Consider the following 14,419-nt stretch of genomic DNA (forward strand, 5'->3'; position numbering starts at 1 on the left):
ATCATGAACAATTGACAAAATATAAATCATCCAAGCCTAAACTTGTTTAATGAAAGTCATCAACTATTATAAACTTTCATCCACAAGTAATTTCAAAGATACATATTCCTCCAATTAAAAATCCACTTGTAATCTATATAATTATCCAAGTCACATCCATCTAGCATAACAATTTAAAACATAACAATTAGTTGTTGTTATGTTTTAAATTGTTATCCATGCTCAGCTATCAAAAAATATATACACTAGTAGTCTATCTAAATATTTTTCATACACATTCATCCAAAAAAAATAACTACTACTCCTCCCAAATATTTTCCATACACATCTATTCAAAAATATATATTCCTTCCAAAAATGCTTATAGTGCCCATTAGTCCTGTACAATTTAGCTTCGTGCACGAGATCATCCATCTGTACCAAAGAAAATGAAAAATAATGTCAGGTAACTTTTGGTTAAAAATATTTGCACATAACTTTATTGTAAAATTGGACAAAAAATATTTTTTCTACATGGAAAGTAAAGGAAACATTAACAAATTAAATGACAATCAATACCATTTTGTAAATTAAACATCATTCATATGTATATATCAATTATAACTATTGTTCCACAATATGCCAATATTGACCTATGCTTCAACAATGGAAACTAAGTTAAATGAAAGACTATATATACCTAAAAATTAATTGAGGCAAGGCCCGGACACCCAATAAAAAGTCTTTGCTAACACAAAGATACGTTATCATGTAGCTTTCACATTAACTTCTTGTTTTGGCATGATTCACATTGAAAATTACAAAGCATTAAATTGGGGGCCATATTAGAATTATTATTCTATGGAGAGATAAAGAGAAAAGAGATAGTACAAAACCTCCGAAGCCAGTCCAATCCTAATGAACAGAAAAATCCAGAAAATACACCAAATCCGCCTAAAAAGAGGGTCATTGTCCCAGTCCACACTTGGCCCAAGCCTGATATATGGATGGACCAAGACGGTTTATATAACTCAATCACACCACACAAATGGTGCTCATGACAAACAAAATAAAGCGACAATGCACTAAAGACACTTTCAATTAATAATCATGACAAAACTAGTAGAAATTTCAAAACTAAATGTTATAGGATTCTCTAAAGTTTCACAATTTAGATAACTAAACAACTAAGATCCTACTTGACCAAGCACTGAGATTTAGCTTATGATGAGTTTTCACATTTCACGGCATGAACATGCAAGCTACAACCCAATAAAGAGCTGTCTTTGTTTGAATGAATATTGATATCTTGATGATGATGATGATGATGATGATTTTGACACTGATGAAACTTTTAAAGGGCAATATCTTGCTTTGAAATTTTACAATGGCATGTTAGCTAATTTACGAAGATGATTCTGCATGCACTTAACTTCAATGAAATTAGAATTCATGCACTTAACTTCAATGAAATTAGAAGTCACTGAGGGAGCAAAGACTTCGTGTAGTTATCTATGTCAAGTTTAGTCTTTATTGATACTTGGGACCGGTGGATAGGGTATGGACTTGATTTAACATAATTTGTTCAGAGTGGTTGTCTTTAGGTTCGCAAATTCACAACCTCAAAATTAATAAACAGTGTTTTAATCACAAAGTCAGCGATCTATGGATAGAACAAAAACATCTTGTCTGCAATTTAGCTTAATTTGTTTTAAGTAGTTAGTTGTCCCATATTCGAAATCACAACAACAAAATTAATAAGCCTAATCAGTGATTTATCTGTAAGTAGAAAATTTTATATGTAAATCTACCATGGAAAATGGCACTACTGATTATAAGAAGTTGAATTCCCACTAATATAACACTCCTAGAGGCTTCACAACTCAGTTTCTTCCCCATCCACGTAAATTGAAAGGCAATATACTAAATCACAAAAGGCATCCAGTGATTCTAACTCTCATCTTGAACCACCATACTAGATGCTCCGCTTTGACACACAGATAGAGTCTCTGCAGGAATCCAGGATAGCTCTGGTGACTCATTTTGATAGTATCCTCCCAAACCCTTCTCTCTATATGAGAGATACAGATTTCTAATGCTTTGTTGAAAAGCCGAATATCAGCAAATTGTGTTCCCAACGTGGAGGGAAAAACATTGACATTCCATATTTGATACAACCTTAAGCATAAAGGTATTCTGCATGAGTATCCATTCGAAAGAGTAACCCGTAAACCAAATTGGAAATACATAATTTAATGTGAATATGAGGTGAAAATAGATTTGCTTCTCAATTCTCATCCTTCAACCTACAGATGATGTACAGCCATTCTGTACACAAGGCAAATTAAATATATTAAATTATGGCTATTTCTCTCCTCTTATCTGAGTCCAAAATTGCTGTAGTAAAACTTCACACATTTTTACTGCATGCATGTTGCCTACAAAGTGATATACCTAAAGAGACTGATAACAAAGCAATTATCACCTTAATGACTTCAGTATAAGTTTCTTGATAGAAATGGGAGTACACTGAAAACATAAGAAAAAGGGTCCTTACCAAGTACATTCCCATGGAGTGATCCATAACGGACAAAGCGCAAACCACCGGCATTAGTTGAGACATTTCCACCAATTTGACAGCTTCCCTTTGCACCCAAGTCTAGTGGCATAATAAATCTGAATGGCAGAATAATTACTTACATATCTAAAAATTAAATTGTCAAATTACTCTGCAATATGATAAAAACTGAAAGCAGCAGTCACTGAAATATGAAAAGTCTAGACTGACCAAGAAACTTATGTGTGATGCAAAACATCAAAAACCAGAGCAGGCAATATCTCATACAATGAAACATACATTCAACCATATCATTTCTCAATTCTCATCTTCACACATACACATGTTTTACAAGTGTAAAAGGAGACAAATGAAAACAAAGAAAAACAACTAGAAGCCACAAGTCATCAACACCCCTTTTAAATCTCTAGTAATAAATCCTTAAGTTAAATGGGGATCTGTAAATGTGGGGATCCTATGTTTGGAGGCAATGTGCATGAACAATGGGGACATCACTGATGGTGCCTTGTATTAAGGAGACAAAAGAGCAAGCTTGTGTGCATATGGGTACGCATGTCTATGTATTTTCCTAATCTCTTCACATATACACAATCTTTTTCATAGTCAATCAAGCAAAATGATAGCTAACCACATCACAGCCTTCCAGTAATAAGTTCATCTGGGTTAATAGCGGATGTATTAAGCTATTACACTCTCTACTTGAGTTCAAACCTTACTAATCACATGTTGAAGGAAAAATATAGCAGTATGAGAGTTTCAGAACTGACTGGACCACCACAACACGCTGGTTAAGGAAAAGCTTGCCTGGTTCAGGCAGGTCAAACCAGCTTCCATCCCACAAGCACATCAACTGTACAACCAGCTTGGCTTAGGCCTGCTGACACTACATTACCAGTTCAACTCGATGAAGAGCATTCTATTGTGTATCCTATGCACGATAAATTAATATCATAAACTTTCATGTGTGTATACTAGTGTCAACTTGGTAGGCACCCTAAAATTTTGAAACTCTAAATGCAAGCACATATGCACTGCAACTTAAAATAATAATAACAAAGACAATAATCATGAAATTTTATGCATGACATAAATTTTCCATTTGTGTGTATGTATGTGTGATTATGTGTGACTGCTTGTGCAGATCACATGCCCCAAACTGTTCAACTTAAATGGCAAGCATTCACCAGAAAACCTTCATGTTTCTAACGTCCTCCTTATCTTCTTCTGTAAGCTGTTTGCATAAATGAGTTTGACTATAACTTTAAAAATACCACCTAAGATTGAAAATTTGAAATTAGAAAAAAAAGCATATCATTGATGATCACATTAAGCATCAAAACATTGCATCAAAAAATACAATGACAAAATAAATGGGATTAGAGCCTCCTTTCTTTAAAAGGAACAAAGGAGATGGCGACACACAGCCACGCAGGATTTAAAAGTTTCATAATAGTTGTAATTTATTAAAATGTAATCCTGTTATTTTCATAGAATTCTAGATCTTATATGCCAGTCAAATAAGAAAAGAAAATCTGAGAAAGAATCATATAAATCCTTGGGATATATCCAAATGAGGGGTATTGCCCAAAATCAAACCAGTTTAAGAAATCAACACGAAATTATTTAGTATAAATCATATAAAACCCTATAGCAAGAGTTGATAGTTGGGGAAATAGAGGAAGGGAGAGAGAGAGAGAGAGAAGAGAGCGAGATAGAGAGGGCAACCGACACAGAGAGGGAGAGAGAGAACCTGTGATCTGCGGCGGTGGCGGTGGTGATTTGCGGCTGCGGCGGTGCCGATGTGCAATGTACGGTGAGCTACGGTGAGCGACGGTGGTAAGGGACTGTGCTGAGATGAGGTGGGGTGAGGTTTGGTGGTGATGTGTGAGAGAAGAGGACTTTTGTGTTTGTTTAAACAGAGAATGTAGAAGAGGGCGCGAAATGAAAAAGTAATTTCCCCCTCAAATTTTAGACCTGTGGCGACTAAGGTGGTGTTTGGGAAGAATTTTACCTAGGTTTTTTCTCATTTTTTTCATTAAAAGACAAAAATGTTGCAAAATAAAAAAAAACACATCCAAACAAAATATCACATCCAACCCCATAATCATTTCACTTTTTTTCTCACAAATATCACATCCAATCACAAAAAAATCCAACTATCTTCCCAAACACAAAAAAAAAAAAAAAAAAATGACATTTTAATATCTTACATCTAAAAAAACCTACATAAAAACTCACTTCCCAAACATCATCTAAATTGGTTATTTGTTGGCAAATAACCCATATATAACAACTAAAACTTTTTATACCTAGAACTTAAATAAGAGTGACATTTTAAAATATTTTAGTATTAAGTGAATTTGTTTTATTTTAGTATTCAGTGAATTTTTTAAATATTTTTTTTACAAATATTATACTTTTAAAGTGTATTTATGTTTGGTATATCGAAAAATTTTAAAAAACATTAGAATGAATTATACTTTTAAAATATTCGCCGCTCATCGCTCGCCTCCGTGTGTGTGAGAGAGAGAGAGAAAGAGTGTGTTGTTTCGAAACTTAGGACTCTGTAAACCTGAAAGGAAATGAAAAAATGGGGGGAAAGGCAGAGGGAAAAAACAAAAGGGGGAAATTAAGTTTGGGCGGGCGAGTTAGTGAAAAAAAAAGGGAAATTTTGTTTCATTATTATTTTAATGAATTTTTTTTTTTATTTGGTAGAAGTAGGGGTAATATTTTAATGAAAAATATTTTTCGTTAAAATAAAATTAATTTTTTATGGTCAATGAAAAATATGATTTTTGTAGCCCATTTTTTTTGTGAAGGTGGTGGAGGAGAGAGAGCGACAGTAGTGGTGAAGGTGGTGGATAAGAGGTGATGGTGATGGTGGTGGTGGTGGTGGCGAAGGAGATTGATGATGAAGTTGTGGTAGTGGTAGAGGAGATGGAGTGGCGGTGGTAAAGGAGAGGTAATAGTAGTAGTAGTGGTGGTAGTGGTAGTGAAGTGGTAACGATACTGGCAGTAATGGTAGTCGTAGAGATGGAGTGGCAACAATGGTAATAATGCTGGTAGTGGAATGACATTTGCAGTAGTAGTGAATGTGGTAGAGGAGATGGGTGGTGAGAGAGAGATGAGTGAAAGATAGATAGAGAAGAGAGATAAAGAGAGAGACAGAGACAGAGTGATGAGCGAGAGAGAGAGAGAGACAAAGTGGTCACTAAAAGTGTATTTTCTTCTAGTGAAGAGCTCAGTAAATAGAGAAGAGGGGAAGGAGAAAGTGAGCAAGGTGAACACAATGAGGGAGACAGACAGACACATTGAGAGAAAGAGAGAGAGAAGAGTGAGAGACAAACAGACAGGCATAGAAAGAGAAAGAGAGAGAGAAGAGGGATGAGTGAGAGAGAGATAGAGAAAGAGAGAGAGAGACAGAAAGAGAAAGAGATAGAGACAGAGACAGAGAGAAACAAGAGATGAGTAACAGATAGACAAAGAGAAAGAAAGAGAGCGAAAATAGATGATCGAGAGAAAGACATAGAAAAAGAGAGAGATAGAGAGAGAAGAAAGATGAGCGAGAAATTGTTAAAATAATTTTTTTTTTTATAGTTAATGATTTTATTTTATTTTTAGTAATTAAAGTTGAAAATTTATTTGTTTCATTTTTATTTTAATGAATAAAAAATTATTCTTATTTTTTTACTTTGGTAGAAGTAGAGGTAATATTTTAATGAAAAATATTTTCCATAAATTTTATAAATTGGTTTTTGTTTATTTTTAGAAAAACATAAATTACAAACGCATTTGGTTTGAACAAAATGTTTAAAAAAAATTAAAATATAAACTAAAAAACATGTTTGTCTAGGCCTAAAATATTTATATTTTTTATTATTATTTATGACGATGGGATCATACACATTATAATTGAAAATAAATATTTGAAAAGAGATGAGAGAGATAGAGAAGAGAGATGAGTGAAAGAGAGAGAGAGAAGAGAATGAGCGAGAGACAGAGAGAGAGAAGGAGAGAAAGAGAGACCCATTTCATTTTTTGACTCTTTCCTCTTTCAACAACAATGGGCTCAGAGAAAGAGATGAGTGTGATTGAAAGAAAAGAGAGATGAGTGAGAGACAGAGAGAAAGAAAAAAAACGAGAGATAGACACATACGCAGAGAGAGAGAGAGAGACAACAAAAAGAAATGAACAAGAGATAGAGAAAGAGACATAGAGAGAGAAGAGTGATGAGTGAAAGAGAGATAGACAGACAGAGAAAGAGAGAGACAGAGAGAGAAACACATAGAGACACAGACAGAGAGAAACAATAGATGAGTGAGAGATAGACATAGAGAGAAAGAAAGAGAACGAAAAGAGATGATCGAGAGAAAGACATAGAAAAAAAGAGAGATAGAGAGAAATCCAGATGAGTAGGAAAGACATAGAGAGAGATAGAGAGAAGAGAGATGAATGAGAGAGAAATAGAGAAAGAAAAAAGATGAGAGAGATAGAGAGAAGAGAGATGAGCGAGAGACAAAGAGAAAAAGAGACAAAGACAGAGACAAAGACAAACAGACAGAGAAGAGTGACGAGTGAGGGAGAGAAAGCGAAAGAGACAAAGAGAGAAAGAGATAGAGAGTGAGAGTCAGAAAAAGAGACAGAGAGAGAAGAGATGAATGAGATAGACAGAGAGAGAGATAGAGAGAAGAGAGATGAGCTAGAGAGACATAGAGAGAAGAGAGATGAATGAGAGAGACAGAGAGCTCGGTAAATAGAAAAGATGGGAGAGAGAGAGTGGGCAAGGTGAACACAATGGGGGAGAGAGACAGACAGACACACAGAGAGAAATAAAGAGAGAATGGTGATGAGTGAGAGAGAGACAGACAGACACACAAAGAGAAAGAGAGAGAGAAGAGTAATGAGTGAGAGAGAGAAAGAGAGATATATATATATAGAGAGAGAGAGGGGAGAGAAAAAGAGATAGAGAGACAGACAGACAGATGAGTGGGTGAGTGAGAGAGAGAGAGAGAGAAAAGTGAGAGACAGACATAGAGAGAGAAAGTGAGAAAGAAGAGTGATGAGTGAGAGAGAGATAGAGAGAGAAAGAGATAGAGACATAGACAGAAAGAAATAAGAAATGAGTTAGAGATAGACAAAGAGAGAGAGAAAGAGAACGAAAAGAGATAATCGAGAGAAAGACATAGAAAAAGAGAGAGATAGAAAGAGAAGAAAGATGAGCATAAGAGACAGAGAGAGAGAGAGAAGATAGACGAGTGAGAGAGATAGAGAAAGAAAAAAGATGAGAGAGATAAAGAGAAGAGACAAAGAGCGAGAGACAAAGAGAAAAAGAGACAGAGACAAAGACAGACAGACAGAGAAGAATGATGAGTGAGAGAGAGAAAAAGAAGAGAGAGAGAAAAAGAGAGAGACAAAGAGAAAAAGAGATAGAGAGTGAGAGACAAAAAAAGAGATAGAGAAAGAGGAGAGAGAGAGAGAAATAGACAAAGAGGGAAAGAGACAGAAAAAGAGACAGAGAGAGATGAGAGATGAATGAGAGAAATAGAGAGATGAACGAGAGAGACAGAGAGAGAGATAGAGAGAAGAGATATGAGCGAGAGAGACAGAGAGAGAGATAGAGAGAAAAGAGATGAACGAGAGAGACAAAGAGAGAAGAGAGATGAGACAGAGATGCGAGAGAGCTCAAGAATAAAGATGAACAAGATAGATAGAGAGAAGAGAGATGAACGAAAGAGACAGAGAGAGAAGAGAGATAGAGAGAGAGATAGAGAGAGAGAGAAAGAGACAAAGACAGAGGCAGAGACAGAGTAGGAAAGAGAAAGAGACAGAGAGAAACAAGAGATGAATAAGAGATAAACAAAGAGAGAGAAAGAGAGCGAAAAGAGATGATCGAGAGAAATACATAGAAAAAGAAAGAGGTAAAGAGAGAAGAAAGATGAGTAGGAAAGACAGAGAGTGAGATAGAAAAAAGATAGATGAATAAGAGAGATAGAGAAAGAAAAAAGATGAGAGAGATAGAGCGAAGAGAGATGAGCGATAGACAAAGAGAAAAAGAGACAAAGACAGACAGATAGAGAAGAGTGATGAGTGAGAGAGAGACAAAGAGAGAGAGAGAAAGACAAAGAGAGAAAGAGATAAAGAGTGAGAGTCAGAAAAAGAGACAGAGAGAGAAGAGAGATGAACGAGATAGAAAGAGAGAGATAGAGATAAGAGAGATGAGCGAGAGAGACATAGAGAGAAGAGAGATGAACGAGAGAGACAGAGAGAGAGAGATAGAAATAAGAGAGAGATGAACAATAGAGACAGAGAGAAAAGAGAGATGAGAGAGAGTGAGAGAAGAGAGATGAGCAAGAGAGATAGAGACAACAGAGATGAACGAAAGAGACAGAGAGAGATAGAGAAATGAGAAAAGAGATAAATGAGTGAGAGACACAGAGAGAGAGACAAACAGATAGACAGATAGGCAAATAGACAGAGAGAGAAAAGTGATGAGTAAGAGAGAGAAAGAGAATAGAGAGAGGAAGATAAAAAAAATAGGTGAAAAGAGACAGACAAAGAGAGAGAGAGAGAAAAAGAGTGAAAAAGATAAACGAGAGAGATACAGGGAGAGATGAGCGAGAGAGATAAAGAGAAGAGAGACAAAGAGAAACGAGGGATGAGAAAGATAGAGAAAAGAGAGATGAACGAGAGACACAGAGAGAGAGATAGAGAAGAGTGATGAGTGAGAGAGAAAAAAAGAAGAGAGACAGACAGACAGAGAAGAGTGATGAATGAGAGAGAGAAAGAGAAGAGAGACAGAGATAGAGACACAGAGAGAAAAAGAGAGACAGATAGATAGAAAGAGAGAGAAAGAGTGATGAGTGAAAGTAAATTTTTTATTTTTCTTTCAGCGACTAAAATATTTTAGTTGCCAAAACTATATATACCGCGACCAAACTAATTTTTAGTCGCTGAAATTAAGGTTTTGCCGACCAAACTTTTGGTCGCGAAAGATAAAAAATAATTTTTTATTTTTCTTTCAGCGACGAAAATATTTTAGTTGCGAAAACTATATACACCGCGACCAAAATAATTTTTAGTCGCTAAAATTAAAGTTTTGCCGACCAAACTTTTGGTCGCGAAAGATAAAAAATAATTTTTTACTTTTCTTTCAGCGACTAAAATATTTTCGTTGCCAAAACTATATATACCGCGACCAAACTAATTTTTCGTCGCTGAAATTAAGGTTTTGCCGACCAAACTTTTGGTCGCGAAAGATAAAAAATAATTTTTTATTTTTCTTTCAGCGACGAAAATATTTTAGTTGCGAAAACTATATATACCGCGACCAAAATAATTTTTAGTCGCTAAAATTAAAGTTTTGCCGACCAAACTTTTGGTCGCGAAAGATGAAAAATAATTTTTTATTTTTCTTTCAGCGACTAAAATATTTTAGTTGCCAAAACTATATATACCGCGACCAAACTAATTTTTAGTCGCTGAAATTAAGGTTTTGCCGACCAAACTTTTGGTCGCGAAAGATAAAAAATAATTTTTTATTTTTCTTTCAGCGACTAAAATATTTTAATTGCCAAAACTATATATACCGCGACCAAACTAATTTTTAGTCGCTGAAATTAAGGTTTTGCCGACCAAACTTTTGGTCGCGAAAGATGAAAAATAATTTTTTATTTTTCTTTCAGCGACTAAAATATTTTAGTTGCCAAAACTATATATACCGCGACCAAACTAATTTTTAGTCGCTGAAATTAAGGTTTTGCCGACCAAACTTTTGGTCGCGAAAGATAAAAAATAATTTTTTATTTTTCTTTCAGCGACTAAAATATTTTAATTGCCAAAACTATATATACCGCGACCAAACTAATTTTTAGTCGCTGAAATTAAGGTTTTGCCGACCAAACTTTTGGTCGCGAAAGAAAAAAAATAATTTTTTATTTTTCTTTTAGCGACTAAAATATTTTAGTTGCCAAAACTATATATACCGCGACCAAACTAATTTTTAGTCGCTGAAATTAAGGTTTTGCCGACCAAACTTTTGGTCGCGAAAGATAAAAAATAAATTTTTATTTTTCTTTCAGCGACTAAATTATTTTAGTTGCCAAAACTATATATACCGCGACCAAACTAATTTTTAGTCGCTGAAATTAAGGTTTTGCCGACCAAACTTTTGGTCGCAAAAGATAAAAAATAAATTTCTATTTTTCTTTCAGCGACTAAATTATTTTAGTTGCCAAAACTATATATACAGCAACAAAAATATTTTTTTAGTCGCCAATTGTGGCAAATTTAGCGACTAATTTTTTTTTAGTCGCCAATTGTGAGATTTTTAGCGACTAATTTTTTTTTTAGTCGCCAAAAATTAATATACCCCGACTAAAAAAATTTAGTAGCTAAATATTGTACTTTTACCGACTAACATAATTTTTGGTCGCCAATTGCACAACTTTTGGCAACCAAAATATTTTTAGTCGGCAAAAGTGGTCGCCAATTGTGTATTTTCTTGTAGTGTTTCATCCAAAACTTAATTCTAAGACATCACAATCATCCTTCATCGCTAGCGCTACCTCTCTTCTCTACCATCTCTTTTCACCGTCTCATTTTCCATCCACTTGCAACTACCTTTTGCCATGAATCATATACTTTCACAAGTTCTCTATTGCGAATTACTAATTTTCGAGGTTGATTGAGGAGGTTTAGGATGGAAGTGGATGAAATGGGAATGGTGGTGGTGGTATGGAGGGCTAAGAGTGGCAGAAATGATGGCAAAAAAGGGGTGGGTGGATAGAAGAAAAAATAGGATTTTGAAATTCAATATAAAGATATTATTGAAATAAATAGATATGTATTGAGATTTTTTTTATTTTTTTAATGTATGTATTGAAAAAGTTTTCATTAAATATATGCATCAAAAAAAAAAAAAAATTTCGTGTGTGAAAATAAAATTACCCCCAACCCTTGCATTATAGTCTCTTTAATATAAATAAACATTGGTTGTTTGAGTAGGTTAGAATTGAATTAGAATAATAACACGAATAATTGCCTCATTATATGTTCAATCCTAAGTCAATTGCTCCACTTTTGTTTTTGTTTTTAATTTGTAAAAAATTAAAAAATATATATTTAATTAGCTTGCTCATCAATAAATAAAAATTTAAAATAATGAACACTATCCCATAATTTATGAATTTTAAAAAGACATATGACCCATATATGGAATAAGATTACCTAAAATCATGCCTTTCTCCCATTTTTTATTTTTAACTCTTTCGAATTCTAGCCGTACCTTTATATTTTCCAAACGTTGTCTTTTTATATTTGCAAATATAAAAAATTAAAATGGAGTTGCATAGTGATTAGTGAAGGTGGTGAGCATAGTGGCAACAAAAATAACAGAATATTATTTGGGTGAGTTTTGAAAAGATAAGTATTATTTAAAAGAATAGCGAATAGTTTGGGAGAAGAATTAATTTAGAAAAGTAATGTGTGGTTGAGATTTTTTCAAAATGCAGATTTTACTATACAAGTGTTGAATATAAGACATATATTTTATAACTATCTAACCACATGTATTTATCTCATATTACTTACAATCAAATTTTTATCTTTAGGCTACTTTGTAGTGTTTAATCTAATATTAAAACCTCTAAACTAGTTCATACCGGTCACAATATGACAAACTATGATATAATTTAAACATAAAATTTAAATTTATTATTATAAAATATTTTTACTGATTAACCAATCAATTTTTTAAATTAAGTGTAAGATTAGGAGTACAATGTGATCTATAATTTAGGGCGGCTCTCTCTTAGGTAATTTTTTCATACATAAATATACGTAACTATTCATTTAATAGTTTTAAACATAAATATATAATTTTTTTAACCTAAGTTCAAAATTTTTAATACGTATGCATAAAATATATCTATATTTCTTATTTTTATTATAAAAAATATTTATAAATATCTATTTATCAATTTAATAAATAAATATGTCAAACGATATATAAGTTGTGCATAAATGAAGACAATTTTTAATAATTAATTGAAAGTCATGTTGGCGTAAATATTGAATCGAATAATTTCTAGCAAAAGTTTAACACTACAAGTCAATCCTAATTCATTTTATGAAAGAGTTATGACATAAGACAAATTATTAATTTGGATAAACTGTCAATAGGTCCTAATAATTGAATTTAATTCTCATAAAGTCCTATTAAAAATATATCCTAATACAATCGTTCCTAAGAATAATTTTTTATGACGATTTTTTACATATAAAATTGACAACTAGTGACCTCTTTTTTGTCATGATTTTATAAATTGTCACTAAAACTTACAATTAGTGACGTTTTTCTGTGGTGAATTTTTAAAACTGTCACTGAAAGTTGAAAATTGATGACCTTTTTGTGACGATTTTTTTAAACTGTCGTTAAAACTTAGGCCTGGTTTGGGATACATGAAAAAAGTCAAAAAGCCAAAAAGTTACTTAAAAAGTTAAAAAGTTTTCACTATTCACCAAAAAAAATATTAAAAAAAAATAATTTTACACTTAATTATTACAATTGGTGCCTGTCTCCCCCACAAACTTTGCTGCTTTTTTGAGAAAAATTGCATAGGCGGGGTGCAGAAAAAACACTGTGATGTTCAGCCAATGAGGGTCCATCACTGGTCTCGTTTTGATAATCTGAACCGTTCAATGTGTAGAAATCGCTGAGTTCTATATACTTATAAAAAATCACGTTGATAAGATATATCTAACTACATGATCAAATCAGTTTTGTATAAAAAAATAGATGGTGTTATAGTTAACAGTTGACCAAAAACTACACGATCAGATAGCTATCGATATCTGATCTACGTGATTTTTTACAAGCATATAGTACTCAACGAAATCTATACATTGAACGGTTCCAATTAGTAAAACGGGACCCGTGGTGGCCCCCCATGGACCGAACAATACTGTCCAATTCAAGCCCGAAAAGGAGGCAACCATTTCCTATCTCCTAATTAGCCCACTACTCTGCCAAACTGTACAGGCTATTTTCACTAACTTCTCCTATATATTTATTTATACAATTTTTCAACACACATTTTTTCGTAAAAAGTCAAAAAGCTAACCCAAACATTCATATTTTTTTCCTTAATTTTTTAGCCAAAAAAGACAAAAAGTACACTTATTTAGAACACCCCAAACAATCTCTTATAATTAGTGACATTTTTTGTGACAAAATTTTTAAACTGTCCTTGAAAATTAACAATTAGTGACGTTTTTTAATAATGTATAAAAAATACTATTAATTATCATAGGATCAATTAGACAATAAATCTATTTAGTAGGACCTATACGTAAGTCCCTCATATAATTTTGATGCATGATAAGACAAATTTTTTGACTTTACAAAACATAAAATTTTTTTAATATTTTGACAAATGTAATTGACTATTACCATATGATAAATTAAGATTAATGTTTGTGATTTATTCTTTAATTTTTACAAATTAAATTATGACATGTATTTTTTATTAAGAATTTAAAATACACAATTAATGACATAAGAATAAACAAATTTATGTTATGTATAACTCTAATAAAAACATATAAAATTTAAAAATTATTATTATTTAATTTTTGAATTATTATTTAATTTTAAAAATTATTTTTTGATTATTTATTTATACCTGTACATAGCACGGGTATTATACTAATTATTTTATAGATAAAATTCATTTTACAGTGGTTCAAGACCGGAGCACTCTATCCCATTATAATTCAAATATATTCAAAAAGTTCCAATGTTATACATTTTATGACCATATTACATTACATTTTTTAAATCATAAAATATATAGTGATATAATA

The 14,419-nt window shown here is 32.7% G+C and overlaps 1 long non-coding RNA gene across 1 annotated transcript; it reads right to left on the reverse strand.

The window, feature by feature from the left end:
• Positions 1 to 232: 232 nt before the first annotated feature.
• On the reverse strand, positions 233 to 4,669 carry LOC145791109 (uncharacterized). The gene is made up of 3 exons (XR_014330775.1): positions 4,308 to 4,669; positions 2,537 to 2,655; positions 233 to 414 (listed from the first exon to the last, which is right to left on the reverse strand). It is a non-coding gene; the product is annotated as an uncharacterized LOC145791109 (long non-coding RNA).
• Positions 4,670 to 14,419: the final 9,750 nt, after the last annotated feature.

The sequence above is a fragment of the Camellia sinensis genome, chromosome 5 (genome assembly GCF_055761805.1).
Source record: "Camellia sinensis isolate YWXY chromosome 5, ASM5576180v1, whole genome shotgun sequence".
NCBI lineage: Eukaryota > Viridiplantae > Streptophyta > Magnoliopsida > Ericales > Theaceae > Camellia > Camellia sinensis.